Raw genomic sequence first — 25894 nt, forward strand, 5'->3', positions numbered from 1 at the left:
AATAATGAATTGGTTGCAAATTGGTACCTCTTTTATAAAAAACAAAAAAACTAATTTCTATATTTGAAAAAATTCTAAATTGACAAATTTAAATGGATAACTAGTTAGTTATTTCTATATAATGGCAAATTGCGAAAACAAAAAAGATAACTTCTATCTTAAAAATAATTATAAAATAGTAAATTTTTTGCAAATTGGTAACTCTTATAAAAAACCAAAAACCATAACTTCTATATTGGAAAAAATTATAAACCAACAAATTTAAGTGTTAAATGGATAACTCATATAAAAAAAAAGATAGAAAAAAGATAAATCAGTATTAGAAAAAATTATAAAAGTTATAAAATGGTGAATTTGCAAATCCACAACTTTTATACACAAAAAATAGAAAGACAGTAACTTCTATATTACAAAAAATTATAAAATGGCAAAATTCAGTTTAAAATGGATATGTCTTATGAATAGGAAAAAATAATAAAATCCAATATTAAAAAAAATAATAAAAAATAGAAAAATGGAAACCTTAGTTGCACATGCAAATCCATAACTCATATACAAAAGCATAGAAAAACGACAACTTATATATTACAAAAAATTATAAAATGAGAATTCCTAAAGATAAGTTTGCACTTGTGAATAAAATAAATAGAAAAACAGTAACTTCTATATTACAAAAAAATATAAAATGGCAAATTTTAGTTTAAAATGGATAACTCTTATGGAAAAATAGGAAAAGGATAAATCCAATATTAAAAAAATATATAAAAAATATAAAATGAAAAAGCTTAGTTGCAAATCCATAACTCCTATACAAAAGTATAGAAAAATGGCAACTTCTATATTACAAAAAAATATAAAATAAGAAATTGCAGTTACCTAAAGATAAGTGTGCACTTGTGAATAAAATAATATGTAAATTTATTATGTTATTTTTATGTTGAAGTACAATTGCAAATAGTAAAGGTAAGTTTTTCTTAGAATAATAATTAAATTTACATGAAAAAGCTATAAAATAGTAATAAAGGTAAGTTTACACTTGTGAATAGAATAGAAAGTAAATTTACATTTTAAATTTTATGTATAAAATAATAAATCACATGTAAAAAATTATGTAGTTACAAATGGTATAGTAAAATTGGTATGCTTAGTAAATTTGCATGCTACATGTTTTATATAAAAAAACAATAAACTAAATTTAAATGTTCAATTTTATATTAATGTATGCTAGAAAATTATAAGTTTGCACTTGAGATTTTTTTGCCATATTAAATTTAAATTATCAGAGAAAAGGTAAGTTCTATTTTTTTTAAATTGCAATAAAACTAGTTTACCCACTAATCTTTTTTTTTTTTGGAAACCTTCTACAGGTAATGCAAATTAACATGGAATTATGTCTTAATGTAGTAGCAAATTATACTTAGAAATTATAATTAAAAACTTATTCCATTCCATAAAGAATTTTTGGTCAAATTAGTAGCAAAACAGAGTTAGAATTAAGAATTCGTTCTCTTCAAAAAAGAATATTGGATCAATGCATCAACTAAGCACTTTTGGAATTAAAAAAATATAGGGAATTGTAAGTTTTATATTAAAAAAATGCAAATATCTTTAAATCACATTTTTGTTTTTATTCTCATGATTTTTTTATGATATCCATTATGAGGTTGGAGTATAGTGATTATCTGGATTGCATTCCATTGCAAAACAAGGATCACTGGTGTGGAATTCAAATAGAGGGGCTCATTTTCACTAGTCAACTAGAAAGGTTGGGCACTCCCACATATTTTCTAATAAATTTGGATAAGATAGGATACATAAACACTAATTTCCTTGTATCTAGCCAATTATCACTCTAGTAATAGTTTTGAAATTGTATATCCTGGCCATATTTTCAATTTTCTACTAGATTCACATTAGTGTGTTTTAGTTTCACATAGAATGTCATGCTTTTAATTCAATTATAAGTAATATCATAAGTAGGCATCTATGCATTGTCTCTTTTGTATTCTCTATAGTTTGAAAAATTTTGTTTTTCAAAATATGTAAAAATATAGTTCATTGAATTTGAATGTTTTTTTTTTCTTGCGAACAAGATACTTGGGGACCCTCTAAAGAACATTTATGGCACCTAGATCGAAACTTCCTAAATGGAAATACCTTAAAAGAAAAAATTATGGAAAAAACTAATGCAGGTTTTGCAATAATACTTGTGGGACATCAGTGACTCAAGCAAGAGCTCATTTGCTTGGCATTATGGGTGAAACTGGTGGAGGAGTGGCAGAATGTACTAAAATTGCGCAAGATGTGAAGAAAAGTTTAAGTGAAGAAGTCAATGCTCATAAGCAAGGAAAGGTAGTCCAAGAAGTAAAGAAAAAAAGAACACAAGATACACTCATGGGAAGAGAAATTGTTATTAATTCAACACCGAGCTCTTCCCCATCATTTGTGGCATCTACAACATCTTCTATGTCATATGGATCACAAATAGAACCTACTTTACCAGACGTTGATCCAACACAACAAACATTGGAGAAATCTTGGAAGCCATTGGAGCGAAATGAGGTATATGATGCATTTTATGATTTTTTCATTGGTTGTAATATCTCTTTCAATACTATCAAAAGCCCATTATTTCATGATATGTTAAAAAAGATAGGCCATTTTGGTCCCTCATATGTTCTTCCAAGCTATGAAAGTCTTAGGACCAAAGGAATTGATAGGAGCAAACAACGAATAGAGGAAAGAGTTAAACCAATAAGTGATTCATGGGCTATTTATGGATGTACTTTAGTTAGTGATGGTTGGATTGATCGCCCCTCTAGACCTCTTGTGAACACACTTTCTTGTTGTCCTTAGGTAGTGGTCCATTTGTCTATTATTGGTTGTCTGGACAAAACAAACACTGTTGAATATTTATTTTAGATAGTAAAGGACACCATATTATCTATAGAAGAGGAAAACCTAGTCCAAGTTGTCACTGATAATGCATCCAATTGTGTTCATGCTGGTGAGCTATTGATGGAGCATTTCCCTAAGTTGTTTTGGGCACCTTGTGTAGCACAATGTATTGATCTAGCCCTTCATGACATTGGTAAAATAGGTTGGGTGCAGTTAAATATATCTCAAGCAAGGAAACTGGTCAAATTTATTCTTAACTACCAATTGAGTTTGAGCATATTTAGAAAATACAAAACCAGGAATCTACTGAGACCGGGTGACACTAGGTTTGCAACCCATTTTATTGCACTGCAAAGGGTGGTAGAGAAAAAGGATGCACTAAGATCATTTGTTTGTAATGAAGAGTGGGTGAACTCTCCTTTGTCAAGGTCAGAAGGTGGTAAACTAGTAGAGAAAACAATCTTCAATGAAATGTTTTAGTCATGTGCAGAAAAAAAAACATCTCTATTTGTGAGCATATCAAATATTGAGGATGGTGGATTCTAATGCTGCATGTATGGGTTTTGTATATGAGGGAATGGATAGGGTAAGAGAACACATATCATTGATATGTAAGAATGATAGTTCAGTATATAATCCAATATGGAGAATTGTGGAAAAAAGGTGGTGTATGTTGCATACGCCATTACATGTTGCGGGGCTTTTTCTAGCACCTAATTACTTTCACATTCCTAAGGATAGAGATATCATGGAGGGATTTTATAATTTCATGGAGAGGATGTATCATGATCCTGAGATACAATATCAAATACGAATACAATCAATATCATATAGGCAAGGGACTGGTCATGCTTTCACTACAGCTAGGGCACTACGAGATATGCACCATCCAGAGGTCACCCCTGCTCAATGGTGGTTTCTCCATGGATATGAGACACCTCAACTACAAATATTTGCAATCAGGGTGTTGAGTAAGGTATGTAGACATCATAATTATTTATACTTTGTATGTATATTTGCAAATTATTCCATGTAAATTATTATACTAATATAATATTATTTTCATGTAAAAAAATAGGTCACTAGTGCATCAGCATGTGAAAGGAGTTGGAGCACTCATGAGTTCATCCATAGTAAGAAAATAAACCATTTAGGAGCTAGAAAATTGGCAAATTTGGCTAGCATTCATTGTAATTTACACTTGTAGCTGAAATCTTTGGAGGGGAAGAAAACAACTTCAAATATAGTACGAGAGGTTCCCCCTATTTTTAATGCATCTAGTGCAACCTCACAAGCACCAATTGTGGGATTGTCTTCTACATCCACACATCACATCAATGAGAATGATGTCTTGCTTAGAGATATTCTAGATGAGAGTGCTAGTAGTGATAATGCCTCTCTCATGAGTGAATACACTAATGTGGATGAGGACAATGGAGATGAGATGACCTACACACCTTAAGATAATTTTGGCCCTTCATTTATGGTAATGATCATAAATTTTTTATTTCTATTAGCATTTTGTATAAGCACATAAGTCTTAAACTATGTTTTAACTTTTTGACATTTTATGATTGAATTGTTCTAGTTTGACATATTATGATTCTTAGTTACTTTTATTGCATTGTTTTATAAGGTTTAAAGGTGTTTATTTTATAAGTAACATTGTTTTTAACTATAATACAAAATGAGCATGAAGTAAATGATCTAAATTCATATTTGAATCTTAAATTGGATATCATTGTTGTTGTCTTTCAAGAAGATTCTCTAGAAGTTTGTAGATATCTACAAAAAGACCCTTTAGGAGTGGTATCAATGTTTGTAGATGGCATGTACATTTTCAAATAGATCTATTTAGTGATTTAGACATAAATTTCATGGTATTTAGAGATCACTTAAATCATATTTTTAATATCCAATATCTCAATTTTTACATTGAACTCTAGCTTTGTGTGTTGTGACTCATATTATTAGATTTTACTTTTACATGTTTTTCTAGTCTGCAATAATAATTAATTTGATGCATTTTGATCCTCATTATTTCTAAGCCGTTTTAGAGAGAAGGGGTCTATAACATTTTAAATAGGAGAAATTAACATTAGAAATAAGTAAACTGAAATAGGAAAGATTTAATGAAATTTCACATAATGATTGTTTATTTAAACTTAAAAAAAAATTAAGTATTTGTAAGATTGTCTGGATATCTTCGGCAAAATCACATAATCAATCTTTTGTCGACGCGTTTCGAACCAACCAGTGTGGTTCATCGTCAGGACAAGTTGAAGAACTGATCAGGCTAAGCTTGATTAAATAGAGTGTGCAGAGACTCCAACGGCTATATTGCAACGGCTAATTTTGACCTGAGGATCAAAGTCAAACCCTTGATTTTTATTAATAGAAGCATTAATTATTATTAGTTAATTGAGTAATAAATATAATGGTCATTATATCATCATATTTATTAAATAACCTATATTTAATATTATCCCCAAATTATTTAAATTAAATCGTATTAAATTACTATTATTCCTAGAATTAAGTTGCAATCGGTAAGTGTGTATTAATTTAATAATAACTGTTTAAACCCAAGGGGTCCAAAGGTAAACAAGAATTATTGGTCATTAATAAATAAGGTAAATTAAATATAAATAAGGTAAATTAAATATAAAGGTCATTAATAAATTAAATTTTTTCAAATAACCTAAATTTATTATTATTTAGATATAATAAATAGTATTAAATTACAAATATTCTTATAAAATAGTTACAATAGGTAACTGTGTAATACTTATTAAAATTCAGGGTCCAAAGCTGAACTAGATCTCCTCTAAATTTAAAACATTTTTATTAATTATGATAAGTTCATACACTAATTATGTTTATTAAATATTCTATATTTACTTAATAATTTTTATCTTATAAATAGTATTCTAGTTAAGTAAATACCATAATTAAAGCACATGTTAATCTAATCTAGTAATTTATATCCATTAAACAATCAATATTTATTACTAAAATTATTTACTTACAAGGTTTAAAAAGGTTTATTTTAATTAAATACATATGAATTCAGTTAAAGGAAATAACTAGTTAAAAAACAAAGCAAGGAATCTGATCAAATTTTGAATTACCCCCTCGGATAGGATAAAAGCCATAATTGGCCCGAAACTACTAAAACCAAATTACTACCTCCTGCATTCCAAGACATTCCCCCATTATAATGTCAAAAAATTTCCGTATTGAATTTTATAAAGACAATTTTTTTCGGTAAATTTGTATTTGGTAACTATAGATCAAACTACTATATATTTAAAAAAGACTGAACAAATATGTTTTCATGAGCCAATAAAAACCACATTAGAAAAATAAGCGACTCAAAAGAAGCCAAAAAAGACTGAACAAATATGTTTTCATGAGCCAATAAAAACCACATTAGAAAAATAAGCGACTCAAAAGAAGCCATCTCTAATGCTGAACCGTTGTAGAATGCAGAAGTTAAAAAAAAATAATAATAATAATAATAATTCGACAGGCAAGAAAAAACCATTGTAGATTCAATGAATTGAAAAAAAATCCATTGTAGATTCAATGAGGATTGAAAAACCTACATTTCCATGAGCAAGAAAAATCACAAGAGATAGATGCAACCACAAAATCTGAGATCAGGGACTTTGCACAGGAGATAGATGCAACCACAAAATCTGAGATCAGGGACTTTTATTTTTATAAGGAGCTAATTACACGGAAATTCTGAAGATCTTTAGCTCAGCCTAAAATTATAATATTATAAAAAGTAGAAATGTAGTGTATAATGTGGTTAATGGTAGATATTTGAAATATTTTTGAAACTTAATGTAACTAAAAATAAATAATTAACTTTATTATGTACATTATATTATTTATTATATTTCTAAAATATTTTAAAATTTATAATATATATATATATATATATATATATATATAAAATAAAAACTATCCACAAAAAACTAATTACCACCCTGTAAAGTTCTATAGAGAAACATTTGAAGTCCATAATTTTAATGTTAACCACTAACTCATTGCTAGTCGACTTCTATATATATATATTTTCTTTAAAGAACGTATAAATAATTTGTAAACACACAACTTTATGGTGACACGAACTCTAATAATTTTAGACATGGATTCAAATAATTTTAATTATTTTTATGTTATAGAAAAAACTATCCAAAAAAAACTAATGACCACCATGCAAAATGGAAATGGACAAACACTTAATTAGGTTAACCATTAAGTAATAGTTAGTCATCTTCTATGTGTAACTTAAAGAACTTATAAAGGCGCAACTTGATGTTGACCTGAACTTTCATAATTTTAGACATTGATTTTAATAATTTTAAATATTTTTATTTTAAAATTTTAAAGTTTAACTTTTTTTTGTTAAATAAATGATATTATGGTTATTTTAAAGTTTTTTATTAATTAAATAAATATAAATAACCATTATAATATTTAATTTATGATATATTTTCTATTTTGAAAACTAAATAGTTCATGAGATTTAATTAAAGTATAATTTTATTTTAAATATTATTATTAATTATATATATATATAAAATAATGTTTAATTATGGAGATTTATATATAAAAAAATTATTATAAGGGTTTTTTAATTTTTACATAAATTTTATTATAATATTATGGCAAAATATTATGGTTTATCAATATCATATATTTAAAAAGCCATGAATATTTTTTTCAATTAATTAATTTAAATTAAATAGATAAAATTAAATAATTATTTTCAATATAAATCTAAATATTTAAATTATGAATACTATTAAAAATATCTTAATTTTTTTGTTGAAGTTAATTTTTTACCATCTACTTAATAATTATTCATAATAAAATTAAAATTTTAAACTTTTTCCAAAATAAATAACATAATTATTATTCTTTTAAAATTAAAATTACACATTAAACATAATGCAACTTTAAGCACATTTATTAACGTAATTATTACCCGTTTGGAAATAATAATAACTGAACTTTCAAGGAATTATTCAATTTCTTCAAATAACAAGGATGACAGTGAACGTATAGTCTTTTTTGGAAATAATAATAACTGAACTTTCAAGGAATGGGCTCCACAGGAATCCATTGATTATTCTTCCGGACATGCAAGCGTACAGTTTCGTCATCTTGGAGAAGCAATGCTACTCCCCTCCATCCATCTGCGTGAGGACTCAATCCGAGAACAAGGTCGGGTCTGGTTTGGTTTAGGGCAAGGGGTAGTAACAAAGAAACTGGGTAGATACAGTGATATGGGGTTTAGCGGTGAGTTTCGATGGGTGATACCTACGAGATGAGGGTTCAAATCCCATTGAGTATATGTTGACCTGTTGTGTCTTGGCTAGAAGAGTAGGCGACCCCATAGAGGACGTCTCGGCTCTTGTTGAGGCATAAGTTACCTGCTATTGTGCGGCTTGCAGGTTGTTGCACGTAGCCTAGGTTTATAGTGGCAGCCAGTCAGATTTGATCCTGGGTCTGTTCAGGATAACTCTCACCAGTTACGGATTATCCTAGATTCAAAAAAAAAAAAAAAAAACAAAGAAACCGGATAGAGATTGCTATTTTTAATATTCAAAATAACTAAATAGATTATATAAAAACATCAACAATAATTGGAACGAAACTGAATTAAATCATCAACCATAATTGGAATGAAACTGAATTAAATCTGAACTGACCATAACATTTAACCTACCATGGAAATAAATGTAATTACACTTAGCTGAAAGTAAGTAAGATTAATATATCAGCAAATAGAAATTTATACGCACCAAATTCATAAGCTCTAATCCAAACACAATCTTGAAATAATCAGCATCCTCCAGATGCAGGTTTTCAGCGAACAGACTCAACACCTCTTGAGCGACTCTTTCTACCTCAATAGCATACCTCTCAACCGTACAATACCCACTTTCATCAATACAAAACAGTCCTAATTTTTGCTACCTGAAATTTGTGGGGACAGTTAGCGAGAGGACTTGATTTTTAATCTGGTTGGGCTTGAGTTACAAAACAAGCAAGTCACCTCTGTCCAACGTTTGATCCTCAGCTGTCACGAACAGCTGACCATAGCCCTGAGGTCTCCTCCTTGCGGAGCAGATTTCTGTTTTTCTTCTAATGGAAGGTTGAAGAAATCTTTAGCGACCGCCTTTATCTCATCTATTAAAGAATGAGGAATCCCATGGTTCACAATCTATGAAATAATGCCCTAGCATCAATCTACTGTTTTTCACAAATCTCGTGCTTTAGCAATCACAAATTACATCGTAACTAATTTAGCATTCATAATTTACATAACAGATCCATTTTAGCCAACTTTTTATTTGGTTAGGAGGAACAAAAACCTGCTATATACTTTTTTTTCCTTCTCTTTTCCTTAAATTAATAGAGTTAAATTATTTGTTAATGTATCTATATGGTTCTGAGAAATATTGATGGGCATAGGATTAATTTAATTTTAAATTAGAATTAAAAATGTAAATGGATGTATGAAGTATATCACGTATAATAGTGAAATACATTAAATTCTCTGAATATATCCTTTACCCAGACTATAAAATACATCTTTGCTAGGGAAAGTTACCTATCTAGAAGAAACCCCTTTTTCTTAAATCAGTAGAGTTAAATTCTTTGTTTATTTATCTATATGGTTATGAGAAATATTGATGGGCATATCATTAATTTAATTTCAAATTAGAATTAAAGATATAAATGGATTTATGAAGTATGTTATGTACAATAGTGGAACACATTAAATTCTCTGAATATATTCCTTACCCAAACTATAAAAATATATCCCTTACCCGGATTATAAAACACCGGAAAAGTTACCCACCTAGAAGAAACCTCTTTTTCTTAAATCAGTAGAGTTAAATTATTTGTTTATGTATCTATATGGTTATGAGAAATATTGATGGGCATATGATTAATTTAATCTCAAATTAGAACTAAAAATGTAAATGGATTTATGAAGTATATCATGTATAATAGTGAAATACATTAAATTCTCTGAATATGTCCCTTACCTAGACTATAAAACACCTCTTTGCTAGGGAAAGTTACCCACCTAGAAGAAACCCATTTTTCTTAAATCAGTAGAGTTAAATTCTTTGTTTATGTATCTATATGGTTATGAGAAATATTGATGGGCATATGATTAATTTATCTCAAATTAGAAATAAAGATGTAAATGGATTTATGAAGTATGTCATGTACAATAGTGAAACACATTAAATTCTCTGAATATATCCCTTACCCAAACTATAAAAATATATCCCTTACCTAGACTATAAAACACCCCGGAAAAGTTACCCACCTAGAAGAAACCTCTTTTTCTTAAATCAGTAGAGTTAAATTATTTGTTTATGTATCTATATGGTTATGAGAAATATTGACAAGCATATGATTAATTTAATCTCAAATTAAAATTAAAGAATACAATAATGAAACACATTAAATTCTCTAAATATATCCCTTACCCAGACTATAAAACATCTGGGAAAAGTTACCATCTAGAAGAAATCCCTTTTTCTTAAATCAGTAGAGTTAAATTATTTGTTTATGTATCTAATGGTTATGAGAAATATTGATGGGCATATGATTAATTTAATCTCAAATTAGAATTAAAGATGTAAATGAATTTATAAGTATCTCAGTGAAACACATTAAATTCTCCGAATATATACCTTACCCAGACTATAAAACACCTCTTTGCTAGGGGAAGTTACCAACCTAGAAGAAACCCCATTCCTGGCAGACATCGGAAAGCCTCTCCATTTCTTGTTTTCTGTGATCATCTTGTCCCTGCAAGAGTATCAGCGTCTTCATGTCAATAACAGGGATTGAGAATTCAGCAGACGCAAGCAATGAGACCGTCGGCCTCTCTTCCCGGGTTCTGATGTAACGCCGGACAACAACTTCAGCAGCACCTTCGTGGACATGATTTTTGACAAACTCCTCGTCACTCTCCACTCCGCCCCCAATTGGAATGAGGAAAGGATTTGCATCTGTAGCGGCCACGAGAGTGGAGAAAGAACGAAGGGGAGTAGAAGCCTCGTATGTCATAGAAACAAACTATACTTCACAGATTACTCCATATGGAATTTATACTGTGACATCAAAAAATGACGTATCATTCTGATTCAACATTCAACATTTCCCATTGACAGTTGTTACGTTCTGGTCAAATTTAAATGATTCAGACATGTTATTTGCGTGGTTCCTTGGTCAGTCTTTGATTTTAGGAAGTATGGTTGCGGTTTGCGTTCTCAATTCAACAATCTCCATTCAAACTAATTTTGATTTGAAAAACAACTGCAATATGTACGTTAAAATAATATCCGTTCAAAGTTAAATTAGTGATGATTATGAAAATTAAGGGTTATGTATTTTTAGAAGGGGGATTTTTTGAAGTGTTGTTTAAAAGGGTATTTTTTTTCCAAAAAAAATCAAAGGATTTGAAAAAGAGTTTGTAAGGTGTTTTAAAAGTGTTCGTAAAAATGTTGGTTTTTGTGAAAATTTGTAAAATTTTTTAGCAAAGAGTCATCACGAAGATGTTTTTTTTATTAATCTACAGTGAACCAATTCTCAAATGGGAAAATCCAAAAGGATAAGAAAGTCAAAGCAACAGTAGGAGATGTTTGAATTTTTTTTTAAAGATTTGGAAACAAAAAGGAAATTCAAAGCAACAATAGGAGATGTTTGAATTTTTTTAAAAAGATTTGGAAACAAAAAGGAGTTTTGGTGTAAGGGGGAATAGTCATGTTGAAGATGAAGAGTTTGGTGAATCCAACAACAAAGCTTGCTCATGACAATTTGGTGAATCCAGCAACAGAGCTTGTTGAGATGTTTGAATTATTTTTTTTAAAGATTTGGAAACGAAAAGGAGTTTTGGTGTAAGGGGGAATAGTCCAGTTGAAGATGAATTGTTTGGTGAATCCAACAACAATGCTTGCTCATGACAATTTGGTGAATCCAGCAACAGAGCTTGCTAATGAAAATTTGGTGAATCCAACAAAAGAGCTTGTTGATGACAATTTGGTGAATCTAGCAAGAGAGCTTGATGATGACAATTCGGTGAGTCCAACAATAGTGCTTGCTGATGGCAATGAAGCTACCATTAGTGCAGCCAGTATTATGGTGAATCCAACAATTAATATTGTTGATGTAAAGTTTGATGAAGACTTGTTTCCTAATGATGAATGGTTGTAGATGATGCAACAAAAACATGATATCAACATATTCGGTGAGAGAAGCCCATTTGAATCTAAAAACTAAGAGGAAGACAACATGCATGCAACAACACAAACTTGTAAAGAAGTGGAAGAGGCAGAGATAGAGGCAAAGGCAAAGAAGGAAGCTCTCAAAGAGAAAATAGAGATAGAGGCAGAGGTAGAAAAGGAAGTGTAGAAAAGTAAGTGCAACAGGAGAAAACCCGCATTACAGAGAAGAAAAAATAAAACCAATGTGGTTCTGCCGATGTTTTTGAACTTACCATTGATTTCCAATGTGTAGGTAAAAACAAAGATTATGAAGAAGAATTTAATTTCCTTCAAGCATGACCTGCAACACCATGTCTAGATGAGGTCTACATAGAGGTTGCAACAATGAACCTTGAAGACAACTTGGATGATGAAAACATTAATGAAATTTTCAGGTTTTGGAGTCTTAAAGAGATGAAATTGTATTATGAACTTATGTTGTAGCAAAATATTGATGATGAAAAGAACACTACAAAAGATGACATGTGGGAGCAATCCACATACAAGCCGATTTTTTAAGAAGTCTATGATATGCTTAGATAGCGTGAAACAATGGAAGACCTCCACAAAGAAGTGAAGAAACTAAGGTTTGAATGATACAAAAAAAAAAGAAAAATATGAAACAATTTAGAAGCTACAGGATTTGCAAGAAGAGAAGAAGAAAAATAAATCTAGTTGAAGTCATGTTTCTAAAATTGTAAGCCTAGCTGAGAGATACACTAATAAACATCTTAATTTATTTATTTTTGTAGTTGAAATTAAGGGTGAGTGCCGGGGAATCTAATTCCAACCACTTGTCCATCCAAGTGTCACAATTTCTTTTAGTTTATCCGAGTTCTATTGATTTCTGTTTAGTCTCACTGCAATCATTTATTACTGATGTCTCCAATGTAATCTTATTTAACTGATTCGTAATACTGAGAAGAGCAATTTGTGCTCCATGTTTTCTCTTAATTCTTTTCTGGTGCCTACATCCACCTCTGTTTAAACTCACTGCAGTCATTTATTACTGATGTCTCCAATGTTTTGTGCTCCATTTTTTCTCTTAATTATTTTCGCATCCACCTCGCACCTAGGGATTATAATAGTAGTGGAGTACCTAAGCATATACCTAGGCACCTAGGGATTATAATGGTAAAGGTGAGAATGACCATGGCATGAAAGTAGCCTAGTGAGTGATCCCTATAGTCACGAAAAAAACATCCATTCAAATTTGAAAAACAATGGAAATATAAACATTAAAATAACTTCCAATCAACCAATACTAATTTGAAAGAAATAAAAATACCTAGACACCTAGAAATTATAATAATAACAATAAAAATGCCCCTTATAAAAAACTAACCTAATCTCACTAAAAAACATTCATTCAAATTTAAAGAACAACAACCATATAAACATTAAATTAACTTTCATTCAACCAATATTAATTTTAAAACAACAACAATACCTAAACACCTAAAAACTATAGTAATAATAATAAAAATAACCCTGGTAAGAAACTTACTTAATTCCTCTAACCATAAATAAAAGCCTCCTTTTAGATTGGAAAAACAAAAATGTAAACATTTAAATAATAAGCAACAAAATAAACATTAAAATAACTTCCATTGAAAGTAATATTAATTTAAAAACCAATATTAATTTGAAATGCACGAGCCAACCGCAAGCAATATCAACATCGTTCAAAAAAAGTTTTGAATAAGGTGACTTGTGGCCCACTTTGTGGAATCTGGTTACATATACACATCTACAACAATACTTTGCTGCATGGATGGTGTTGCATGTCCATCTAGAAATACTGAGCTGATCTTTTAAAGACAAACATTATGAATCTAAGCGGTTGTCTCGCAATTGGTTAAAACTGTGGACAACCAAACTGCTATTGTGAAGTTTGTTATAATTGGATTTCATCGTAACGAAATTTTATAAAATTGGTTAATTGTATGAAGTAAATACTAGCCATTGTGAGAGAGTAAGTGTGGGAGAGGAAGTTTTGTTATGTTGCTCTTACTTTTTATGGTTGGTGATTGTAAAAAAATTCATATTTTTTAATTTTTGATGACTTACATACATTTTAGCATATTTGCTTGATGGGAAGTTTATGATTTGATGGCAAGTGCTTGTTAACATTTTCATATACCCCTAGAGAATGGAAACGGTTTGTTGACGACATATTTTCCAAATGGAGTCATGGGAAAGAAAAACTAAACCTATTCCTAAATCACCTAAATAGCCTCTCTGACCATATAAAATTCACCATAGAAATTGAAACTAACAATCAGCTTCCCTTTCTAGATATACTTCTAACTAAAAAAGAAGGAATGCTTGGTTTCCAAGTCTTTAGAAAGAAAACCCATACTGAGAGGTATCTGCATGCAAATTCTCATCACCACCCTAAACAAAAAATTGGAATCATTAGGACCTTAACCACCAAGGCTGCCAGAATATCGGACCCAGACCACCTAAATTATGAACTTAACCATCTTCACAAGGTATTTGAACTAAACGGTTATAATAAGAACACCATTAAGAAAGCTATGAACCAATCCCTAAGCAAGAATAACAATAACAATAAAGATCAAAATTTGTCATTCATTCCTACAGTCTCCCTTCCGTACATAAAAGGCACAACTGACAAAATTACTAAAATCCTTAAGAAACACAATATTAATGTAGCCTTCACCCCTCCTAACACCATCAGACAATTATTTAACTCTGTGAAAGATCCCATAAACCCTAACCTTCAGAAAGGTGTTTATATTATTCCTTGCTCATGTGGCAAAGAATATATAGGTGAAATGGTGTAGGTTAAGACCTACACATACCCACGGTATGCATCAATATGCATAAACACAATTGTCCTAGGCATTTAACTCTTCAAAGGAGTCAAATATTCTTTAACCATACATGGTTAAGGCCGTTTTTCCATAGTTCCTTTGTTATCGGAACCAATCACCCCACCAAACCTCTTATTCGGACTTATATCAATTCTCAAACCTTTGGTTATGACTTGGATTAAATTCTTTTCATTACTCCTTCTTATCGATGCTCTTAACACCCTTCACAACCTTAAATAACCCTTTGTTGCATATATATAACTTTCCCCTTTTGAAACCTTGGTTAATATATATATCTATCACATAAATGCTTTCCTCAGCACTTTTTCTTATAAAACCCATTAACAAAGAAAATTCCTGCAAACATACCTTCTTTCCACCTTCCTTACGAACTTCTGCACAGTCCCCGAGGTTATACCTCATCACAATCGCTATCGGCTATCTTCTCCAGCCTTACCACATATGTGGTTCATCACCCCTCCGACTTCCGATATGCAACTATCGGAGTCGTTAACATAACATTTAAACACTCGGCGCAACAAAGGGATTAATTTAAACTTCCGCCCAAACTAATGTAAAGCAGACTCCAAAGTTTATATACTATGACTCAAAGCGACATCGGGTCCGTTCATCCATCGACCCTTTATATTATCGCAATCCTCTTTCCAACGTCGATTCCCGATCTTCTGATACCTCCGATCTCCGCTTCCCCGATATGCAATGGCCAATTTAATCGCGACCATCGATCAGGATCGCGATCTGACGGTCGACGATTAATCGCGCGATCGCAATCGCTCTATTCCAAAGGCTCATTCCAGTCCTTGTTGCAATGGTTTCCACCAATGCGATAACATCTAGGTTGTTGATCACACAGATCTAACGGCTCCTGAGCGCTTGATTCTTTACTTCTCGCTCTCTCTTTACTTAGAAGTTTTCTGAGTTTTCTTCAATTCTTCTGTGATTTGGTTCCTCTTCAGGGTTCAGCCTTCCATTCTTCTTCTGTTTAATTTGTTCTGCTTGCACTTAACTTCACATGCTCCATTAACCAACGTCCTTCCAGAGCATTACTTGACCCTTTGAAGGGTTTAACAATCCATTACGATTTCTTCGAATTGTTCTGCACCTCTGCACAGTCTCACTTCACTATTTTTTCAGAGCTTCACTCTGTCCATCAGCTGGATTCAATGACCCATTGTGATTCCTCTGAATCACTTCGTTCCTCTGCGTCCTTCAGAATTCTGCCTGCAATCATAGTTACAGAACCTATGAATTCACAGTAAATCATTTATGAAATACTCTTCACATACTAACACAATCAGGAAATAACATCTCCATATATTAATATAAACAACAATTTACATATGAGAAACTTTGAGTCTCGCACAGGCCAGTTCTTCAATATTGCGGCCTCTCCCTTTGACTATGCCCGTAGGCTTACATATATTCTATCTATCCCTCTTTCTATTAATTGAATGCGCAGGTTCACTATTTATAAGAATACATTGGATCGGATCACTATGAAGGATTTGATCAATCCTCTCCTTGAATCACTCAACTAAAGCCCTAAAGCTCACTACAAAATACATATGTGGTAGATTAATAAGTCTTTGAGAGACTTATCCATTCCATCTTTTTCTCTGTTTTAAAATAGAAAAGTCCCTTTATTCAGCTCGATGGTCCACGTCCTCTCACATATCTAATTAAATCACTTAAAGGCCTAGATATTACATTAATTTGAGACTTAGGAAAACTATTTCCTAAAAATACATGACCCCTATATCTACTTATTTATAATGGTTTTTCTCTTGGGTGAATGCTCCTGCATCATGAAACACGCAGGTCTTTTAACATCAGAATCAAACACTATAAAAAAACCCTGTGATTAGTGTCCATTTTTTCTTCCTTTTTTGCATTTAGAGCCCATTTTTTGTGCTATTTGTGTCCATTTATCAAATATGGTGTAAAAATTGATGCAAAGTTTGCACCGAGTTTTTCACCAAGTCTTACACCAAGTTTAGCACTAGGTATTGTAATAGCTTTTGCATCAGGTTTTACACCAAGTTTTACGCCAGGTTTTATGCCAAGTTTTGTGCCATCCTTTGTACCATGTTTTTCATCAAGTTTGGCACCTAATTTTGTTTCACCAACTTTTGTGTCATTTATTGCATCTAATTTTTGTGCCTACACTTGCATTAACTTTTTCATCATCTCTTGCATCCTCTTTTGCATCATTTTTTAAATCATTTTTTGCATCCATTTTTACATCATTTTTTGCATCCCCTTTGCGTCAATATTTGCATCAGGTTTTGTTTCTCATATTGCATCTACTTTTGCATCGAATTTTGTTGCATCAACTTTTGCATCATATTTTTCATCAATTGTTGCACCCATGTTTACGTCCACTTTTGCATCCCTTTTTGCATCTTATTTTTCATCTTCATTTTCTTCTTTTTTTGCATCTATCATTGCATCCACTTTTGTTGTGACACTATTTGTACCATGTTTTGTACTTACTCTTGTATCCACGTTTGCTTCCAATTTTGCATTCATCTTCGCATCCACTTTTGCATCAAAATATTGCATCTATTTTTGCATCCACTTTTGTGTTGGTTTTGCATCTCATTTTGTATTTTGTTTTGCATCTACTTCCATTGCATCCATATTTTTCATCCAATTTTGTTTCTGTTGTTGCACCCATGTTTGCATCCACTTTTGCATCCCTTATTACATCTTGTCTTGCATCCAAGTTTGCATCCTTTTTTGTGTTTTTTATTACATCCACTTTCTCATCGATTTATGTTGTGCCATATCTTGTGCCTATCATTGAAACCCACATTTGCTTCCAATTTTGCATCCACATTTGCATTCTCTTTTGTGTCCAAGTTTGCATCAAATAATGTTTATGTTTTTTTCATCCCATTTTGCATCTACTTTTACATCCACTTCTAATGCGTCCAATTTTGAATCTAATTTTGTGTCCACTATTGCACCTATGTTTGCTCCATGTTTACATCCATTTTTTTAATCCAATTTTGCCTCCTTTTTGCATCCAAGTTTGTGTCTTTTTTTTTTGTTCATTGTTGTATCCACATTTATTTCACAACAATTCATGCCAAGTTTTATACCTACTATTACACCCATGTTTTCTTCCACTTTTTCATCCATGTATGCATCCTATTTTGTGTCCAAGTTTGCATCAACTATTGCATCTACTTTTTGATCCACCTTTGTGTCAATTTTTTTGTCTTGTTTTGCATCTACTTATGTTGTGTCCACTCTTCATCCAATTTTACGTCTATTGTTGCCCCCATCTTTTTTTTGACTTTTGCATCCATTTTCCAACACTCATATATTTTTTTCATTGATGATATTTCTTATCACATTAACAATTATGAACAATTGATGACAATGTCAATAATTATGACGATGATGATAATGAAGATGATGACGATGACATGAATTGTGATTATTATGATAATCAAAATGATGATAAATATTACAGGGGTTATAATGACAATGATGATGGCGATGATAATGACCTTGGAAAATCTTCCTAATTTTTAAATGTTGCCATGGTCATAATCATAGTCATTATCTTTAGAGTCATCTTCCAAGTCATCATCATTTGATCATGATTGATGGCGATGATAATGACCTTGGAAAATCTTCCTAATTTTTAAATGTTGCCATGGTTATAATCATAATCATTATCTTTAGAGTCATCTTCCAAGTCATCATCATTTGATCATCATTATCATTACTTTCATCTTGGTCATCATCAACAACAATAATGGCATGAATGATGATTATGATGTTCATGACAAAGTTGACAACAACGATGATAGAAATTACATTAATTATGATGATGGGGATGACGAAAATTATAATAATGATGATAATGGTAGTGATGATGATGATCATCGATCATCTATAAAAAAAAAAGCTTTCACTTATGTTGCATATATCATGTGTCCTAACAACCCTTTTTGAGCACTCGTAATATTTTTGGGTTGATGATATTTCTTACGACACCTATAATTATGAACAATTGACGACAATGTCCATAATCATGATGATGATGATGATGATGATGATGACGACACATGAATGGTGATTATGACGATAATGCAATGATGAGATTGATGGTTGTGATGATGATGATAATGAAGATGATGACACTCCCTCTAAACCAGGGAGATACTCATAATGAGGCAAAAAAGTACTCTCAAATTGAAATATTGATATAAGAAGGGATATGGATTGATAAGAATCAATGATGATTTACATCATCATAGCCAACATTGTCAAAATAGAAAGGCCTTGACTAACAAGTTATATCTCTCCATTAGATCATAGCACAATGTTGGGAGGCATAAATTTGGACACCACTGCCTCTTTAGGCACTTACCGCACTAGGATTTTCATCAGGCATGGCCTCTCATGATCATTTCCTAATCCATTGTCATAATATTTGACACCAGGAAATGTCGATCCTCATGATTATTCTTATCTTGGATTAATGGACTTGAATTATGGCGGTTAGTCCTAGTCAAATCACAAATTCTCAAAGAATATTGGTCCCAGATGTTTATCTAATCCACCATTCTCCCTACTGGTGTCTTTAGTAGGCTTACGACTTTTAGTCTCAGCCATAGTACATGACAAATGGATAATATGGTGTCAATGCTCACTCCCTCTCAACCTGGGAGGAAACATCCACAAGCATAAGCATTTCTCAAGAAGACCCATCATTTTCATAGGGAATAACATCATTAATTTGTTTTCATTGCATGACGCATTTATGATTAAGCATTCGTAGATTTGTGGCAAGATATTTCCCCTTTTGTCAATTGTGATTAAATAAAATCAAAATTTGAAAGTCAAAATCATTAATGACACACTATAATGATTTATCTAAGTCTAAACTCTAAGGTTAAAGTGAAAATTTATGTAAATATTATATCTATGAGTTGTTCAAAACTTATGAAAACCTTATTCCCTAAGTCCTATATATAAGAAAAATCAAAAGAAAGAAAAATAAGGCCCAATGAATGGTAACTCATGTATTCACACCCTCTTTGGAAAACATATGAATATATACACTCCTAGTCACACTTGATCACATGTTTGTGATGGTTAAATCATGAAGTCCTCTTTTCCCCTTTCATTTTCACTTCATCATTTAAGCACCTAATTGAGAATCTAGGGAATTCTTCTTGCCTAAGGGTTTCATGTCTACTCTTGGTTTACTTATGTCACACTACGGTCAATCATGTGACGAAGTGAAATACTTAAGTTTGTGGAGTTATTAGAACAGTGTATTAAGTTAGTCACCACACACACATGTATTACATGTCATTGATCCACATGTGTGGGTTGGAGACTCATTGCTTGAGAACTTTAATGGATACTACTTTAGGGCCTTTATGGTATATCTTACAAAATCTCTTGGTAAACATTGTGATTCATCCTTTCTTTTCCTTGAGACACTTGATCATATTGAAGTCACTCCCAATAAACGACGGAGATGGGGAGTATAAATTACTTGTGCTGGAAATAGAATTGAGGAATAGAGGTTTTCCATTTGCGATATTGGAGACATAGACATTGGATACATGGTAGTAGTCCTCGATGTCAATTAACTAAAATTATATTGTCATAATGTGAAAAGAGGTAAACATATTGGTAACCTTGATGTCCTGATCATTCCAAATAATAGCCATTCCACCCAAGTATATCTAATCATAAATCACTACTACTACTTGGAAATTCCTCCCCCATTTTCTAATTATATGAGGTAGAACCTCAATATTTTTATTTCTTATATCAACATTATTGATGGGTGCTTTGCGTACCATTTTTCTTTTAGGACTATTTGTTTTCCTTTACTATTGAGGTCCCTCATGTTCCATGAGACTATTTTCATGGAGAATTTACACAGAAAGGAAGTATAATGTGACTAAAAAAAACATCTTCCAAGATTTAAGTTATTGGACAATGCCGCCTCATGACTCCTATATTTCCTTAACCTAGGACTGAATGGTGAACTTGATAGCCTTAAGGGAAATTAACCAATTAAAATCTCAAAAAGAGGTGACTTTTGACTTTATCACATACAAGTTAATATACTAAAAAAAATATCCATAAAAATTTCATCAATCAATGAATCTTTAAAAAAAATATCTGAAACAATTTCATCAAGCAATGAAGCATTACATTATAAATTACAATCTATAAACCTTTTGGTAACTTTTTGCTAAACCATGTTCAAAACCAACATATTTAATATTAATATTTAACAATAATATGGAAAATGACGCATTTTCATAAATTAAATAACATGTTATCAATCCTAAGAAATGTCACTAACATAAAACTAAAAAGCATGCAACTAATGGGAGTGACCACTCAAGGCCACCATAAGACAATTAATCTATTAAGACAAAGATTAATGGGGAAAGAAATCTACAAAGGACAAAGGCAAACCTATTTTAACTTTATTGTTTTATTAGGTGCAAGTTGAACATCTCAAGATATAATGAAGAGAAGAATTAATTTTATTGCATTAAAAAAACCCAAGCACAATCTATAACTTAGTAAGGAAGAGATGTATAATACCCATCTCAGCGACACAACGCATGGCATTAAGTTACTTTTTTTAATATATAATTTAAACTTATATCATAAAATCACAAATTTAGCATGAATGGATGTTTAAAATCCATTTTTATAAAAAGAAAATATATTTTTTGTTATAAAAAAAAAAAAAAAAACCAGAAACTAAATATATTTTTTTAGAAAAGAAAAAAGTACTAAACTGAATATATATTAAAAAAAAAAAAAACTAAACTTAAGCAAATAAATTTTATTTTATTTTTAATTTAAAATATTTTTTAGAATTTTTTTTAAACACTTCCCTCCATTCTAAGAAGCATAAATAATAATAGAAATAAGGACGGACCAAAAATATTCCTTTCCTTGGTAAGTGTTTCCCACCATTCATTCCACTCACTCGAGTTATTTCATAAAACAAAGATAAGTGTTATTTCACACTCTTTTGGCAAAGCTTATTGAGCTTCTCTTATGATATATCTATTCCTTAATGGAGTCCTTGATATATTGATCAAGTTTTGATTCCTTGGAAATTAATTAGAGCAAAGAAAACATGAGTACTCTTAATTCCAAGTTCAATGCCTCTAATGGTGGACACAAAGCAAGGGAGGGGTTGCTATCGTGGTCATAACTCCAAGTTCATTGTCTCTGATGGTGGATGAGGCAAGGGAGGGGGTTGCAGTCATGGTCGTGGTCGTGGAGTTTTCTCTTTTACATTATATTTAGGGAGTTCAAAGCAATTTGAATGGAATCATTGTCATCACTAGGTATAATGGATTAAGTGTGATAATGGATAAAATGAAGTAATTATTTGTGAGAATTTTTTCTTGAACGAACATTAGGATCCATCTTATTATAGAGAAAAGTACATACATTAAAAAAACTCAATATTTCATGTGACATTCATATTGTATGCGACTTATTTTTCATTAAAAACAATTTACTTTTTCATGTGACATTCTTTTTTTGTTAAAATTTCTTCTATTTGTAATCTGAATTACAGTTGTAATTTGAAATAAAGCTTCCAGGAAATATTAATTTACCAATTCTGCATGGAAATCATAAGAAACATTCACAATATAATATGAAGAACAAATGGGTACCTACTTCATATGGATTAGAAAATCCTTCTACTACTTAATGTGAATTACAAGTGTAATCTTAGTTGGATCTCCAATATATCTTAAGCCATATTTTTATTTTATTTTTAGTACTATTAAATGTTATTATTCCCTACCTCATTTTATTGTTAGCATTGTAATAAAAATATGCATTTTGCTATAGAATTAGTACTAACATGTAATATTGATTTTTTTTTCTAGAACGCTATAGGTAATGACCACGAAGATGATGATATAGACTATGTTTAGATTACATCATATATCGGAGATGATGATGATGAGGATGACGATGGCATTGGTGATGATTATGTGGATGATATTATCAAGATTGTCAAGATGATGATCATGGAAATGATCATGAGGATGAGCTTGACTATGATTTTCATGGTGCTAGCTAGCCATGCATTATTTTTTATATTTAGTTGGATGTCTTAATATGGTAATCACACATTTGAATTTTAGTTTATTTGAATAACGATTATGATACTATCGGTACTATCTTGTTACCTTATGAATATGTTGAAAATTGTTTACAATTTTTTTATGAAGAATTATTGTGTATGATGAGATTCCTATTTTTGCATGGATGTTGTGAATTTACTTTAGCGTAATGATATCTATGAAACATTTTTATTTGGTAATCTTATATTGACTTTTAGTTGATTTGATTAAATATGATGATGATATTATCATTTTTATCTTGTTATTTTATGTATATATTGAAAATTATCAACATTATTTTTATGGAGAATTATTATGTATGATGATATTACTATCTTTTGATGGATGTTGTGAATTTACCTTAGAATAATGGTGTTCATGAAATATTTTGATATGACAATCGCACATTTGAATGTTAGTTGATTTGATTAAAGATGATGAGGATATTATTAGTATTATCTTGTTACTTTATATATGTGTTGAACTTGTCAATGATTTTCAATGGAGAATGTTTATGTATGATAATATTACCATTTTTGGATGTAATGTCATGAATTTACCTTGGAATAATGATATCTGCAATAAATATTGATTTAATAGTAATATATGTATATTGAAAAATTTTGTCAATGATTTTTTCATGGAGAATTGCTATATATGAGGATACTGCTATATTTTTTATGAATGTTGTCAATTACCCTTAAATTCATTTACAAATACTAAGTTATGAATTTGAATTGTGATATATTCTTAAATGTGTTATACATGAAAATACCTCCTCATCAACTTGGAGGAGAATACTATGCTGTTGGTTGAAATACACCTTTCTCCTAAACCATATAAGCCTATAATAAAAGTTATGTACCATGAGAACCATGTTATCCTAGTCTATAACAAGTTGTCCCCTTCATCTAACTTTTGTTACCAAAATTCTCACATTAGAGGAATTTTCAACTCAAAAAATAAGCACCTAAGAAAAAAATTAAAAACTAATAAAATAATGGCATGTAGACAATTTTTTAATATATCATTTTTATTATTCTTTTACCAAAATTACCCAAATAACTGTCACATTTATCAAAATAACTGTATATGTATTTTATATTTAAATTAATATATTAGCACAATATTTAATAAAATTTAAATTAAAAAAGTAAATTTAAATTAAAAAAACAAATTCGAAATTTAAAGGAAATTTAAATTTAAATTACAGAAATAAACGTCACTTTTATCAAAAATAACCATCTACATGTATTTTATATTGAAATTAATTTATTAACACAAGATTTAAGAAAATTTAAATTTAAAAAGAAAAGTTAAAATATAAATTTAAGTTAAATTTAAATTTAAGTTACTCAAATAAATGCACTTTTATCAAAATAACCATATATTTATATTTTATATTTAAATTAATTTATCAATACAAGATTTAATAAAATTTAAATTAAGAAAATAAATTTAAAATTTAAATTAAATTTAGGATTTGGGATTTTATATTTAAATCTGTTTATTTAACACGCCATTATTTATATATTAAGATATTAATTTTATTTTTAATATTTAATATAGTTTTGGGTCACTTGGGCACCATTCACAGTTAAATTAGGTAAGTTATATTACTAAAAAAAAAGTCCACTACCTAGTCACACCTGTATGTCTTTTAAATTTTAAAGGATTTTGATTGGCTTACACATTATGACATGGAAATTCAATGTTAACATTTTAAAATGAAAATTCCTCTAATGCGAGGAATGTGACCTCTTTATCCTCATCTTTAGATTTTTCGTAAAAAATAAAAGCATACAAAAGTGGGAAAGAGCCATAAAGCATGGGGAAGCTTTTTCCTAAGCATAAAAACATCTAAAAAGTGGAAAATGCCATTTTATATGAGGAAACATTATTCACCCAAAAGATTTTGCCAAAATTGAACTAATGAGGAATTTGGGAAATCTTCATAGCCTTCACTTTCCTATATATTGGAGGCTTGGCCATTGAGGAAATGATGGGAATTCATGTATTGTCACGCTGCTGAGATCTATCTTGAGAGGGAGAGTTTTGGAGCTAGGAGTTGGGGGAGGTGTTGCTGCAACTGCTTCTGATGGTTGTAACTTTCCTCCAACTCCTTTATTAATATAGATTAGTTGTTCTTCCTTCCATATGCTACTATTCATTTTTTACTTATCCTATTTAACTAATGAATGTATGGGATTTTGGTTTATATTTATTTATTCAGTAATATTTATATGTTTATGATAGTTTCAATTATCAAGATATTATGTTGTGAAGTTTTCTTTGTTCTCGCTCTTGTGTGTAGGACCAAGATTTGGAGCTATCTAGGAGCGCTTCCCAGTTACACTAAAAACTCCAACAAGACTCTACATCTTGATCTACTAAGAATCCTGAGCCTTAGGACAACCTTTCTCTTAATCAGTTTATCTTAGGTTTTTGGGAGAAACTAAGAGGGTTTTATGTTCATCTAACTGTGCATTAAATCCTACAGAAAAAGGATATTTAGAAAATGTAATATATTTCACTACGTAATAAAATTAGTAAAATGGAAGTAAAAGTAAAACTCTAAACAAGAAGCCAAAAGTGGATGTAACCATCGATGCAAAATTGGGAGTAGAATTGGATGTTAAACTAGCCATCAAAACAAGATGCAAACAATGAG

General features: G+C 30.5%; 1 pseudogene; it reads right to left on the reverse strand.

Annotated features, from left to right (window-relative positions):
• Positions 1-8010: 8010 nt before the first annotated feature.
• Positions 8011-11013, reverse strand: LOC149199649 (protein SRG1-like; annotated as a pseudogene).
• Between the last annotated feature and the right edge of the window lie 14881 nt (positions 11014-25894).

This window comes from Pinus tabuliformis, chromosome 2_1, assembly GCF_031772625.1.
Source record: "Pinus tabuliformis cultivar Carrire ecotype Pingquan chromosome 2_1, CPIR1, whole genome shotgun sequence".
Taxonomy (NCBI): Eukaryota; Viridiplantae; Streptophyta; class Pinopsida; order Pinales; family Pinaceae; genus Pinus; species Pinus tabuliformis.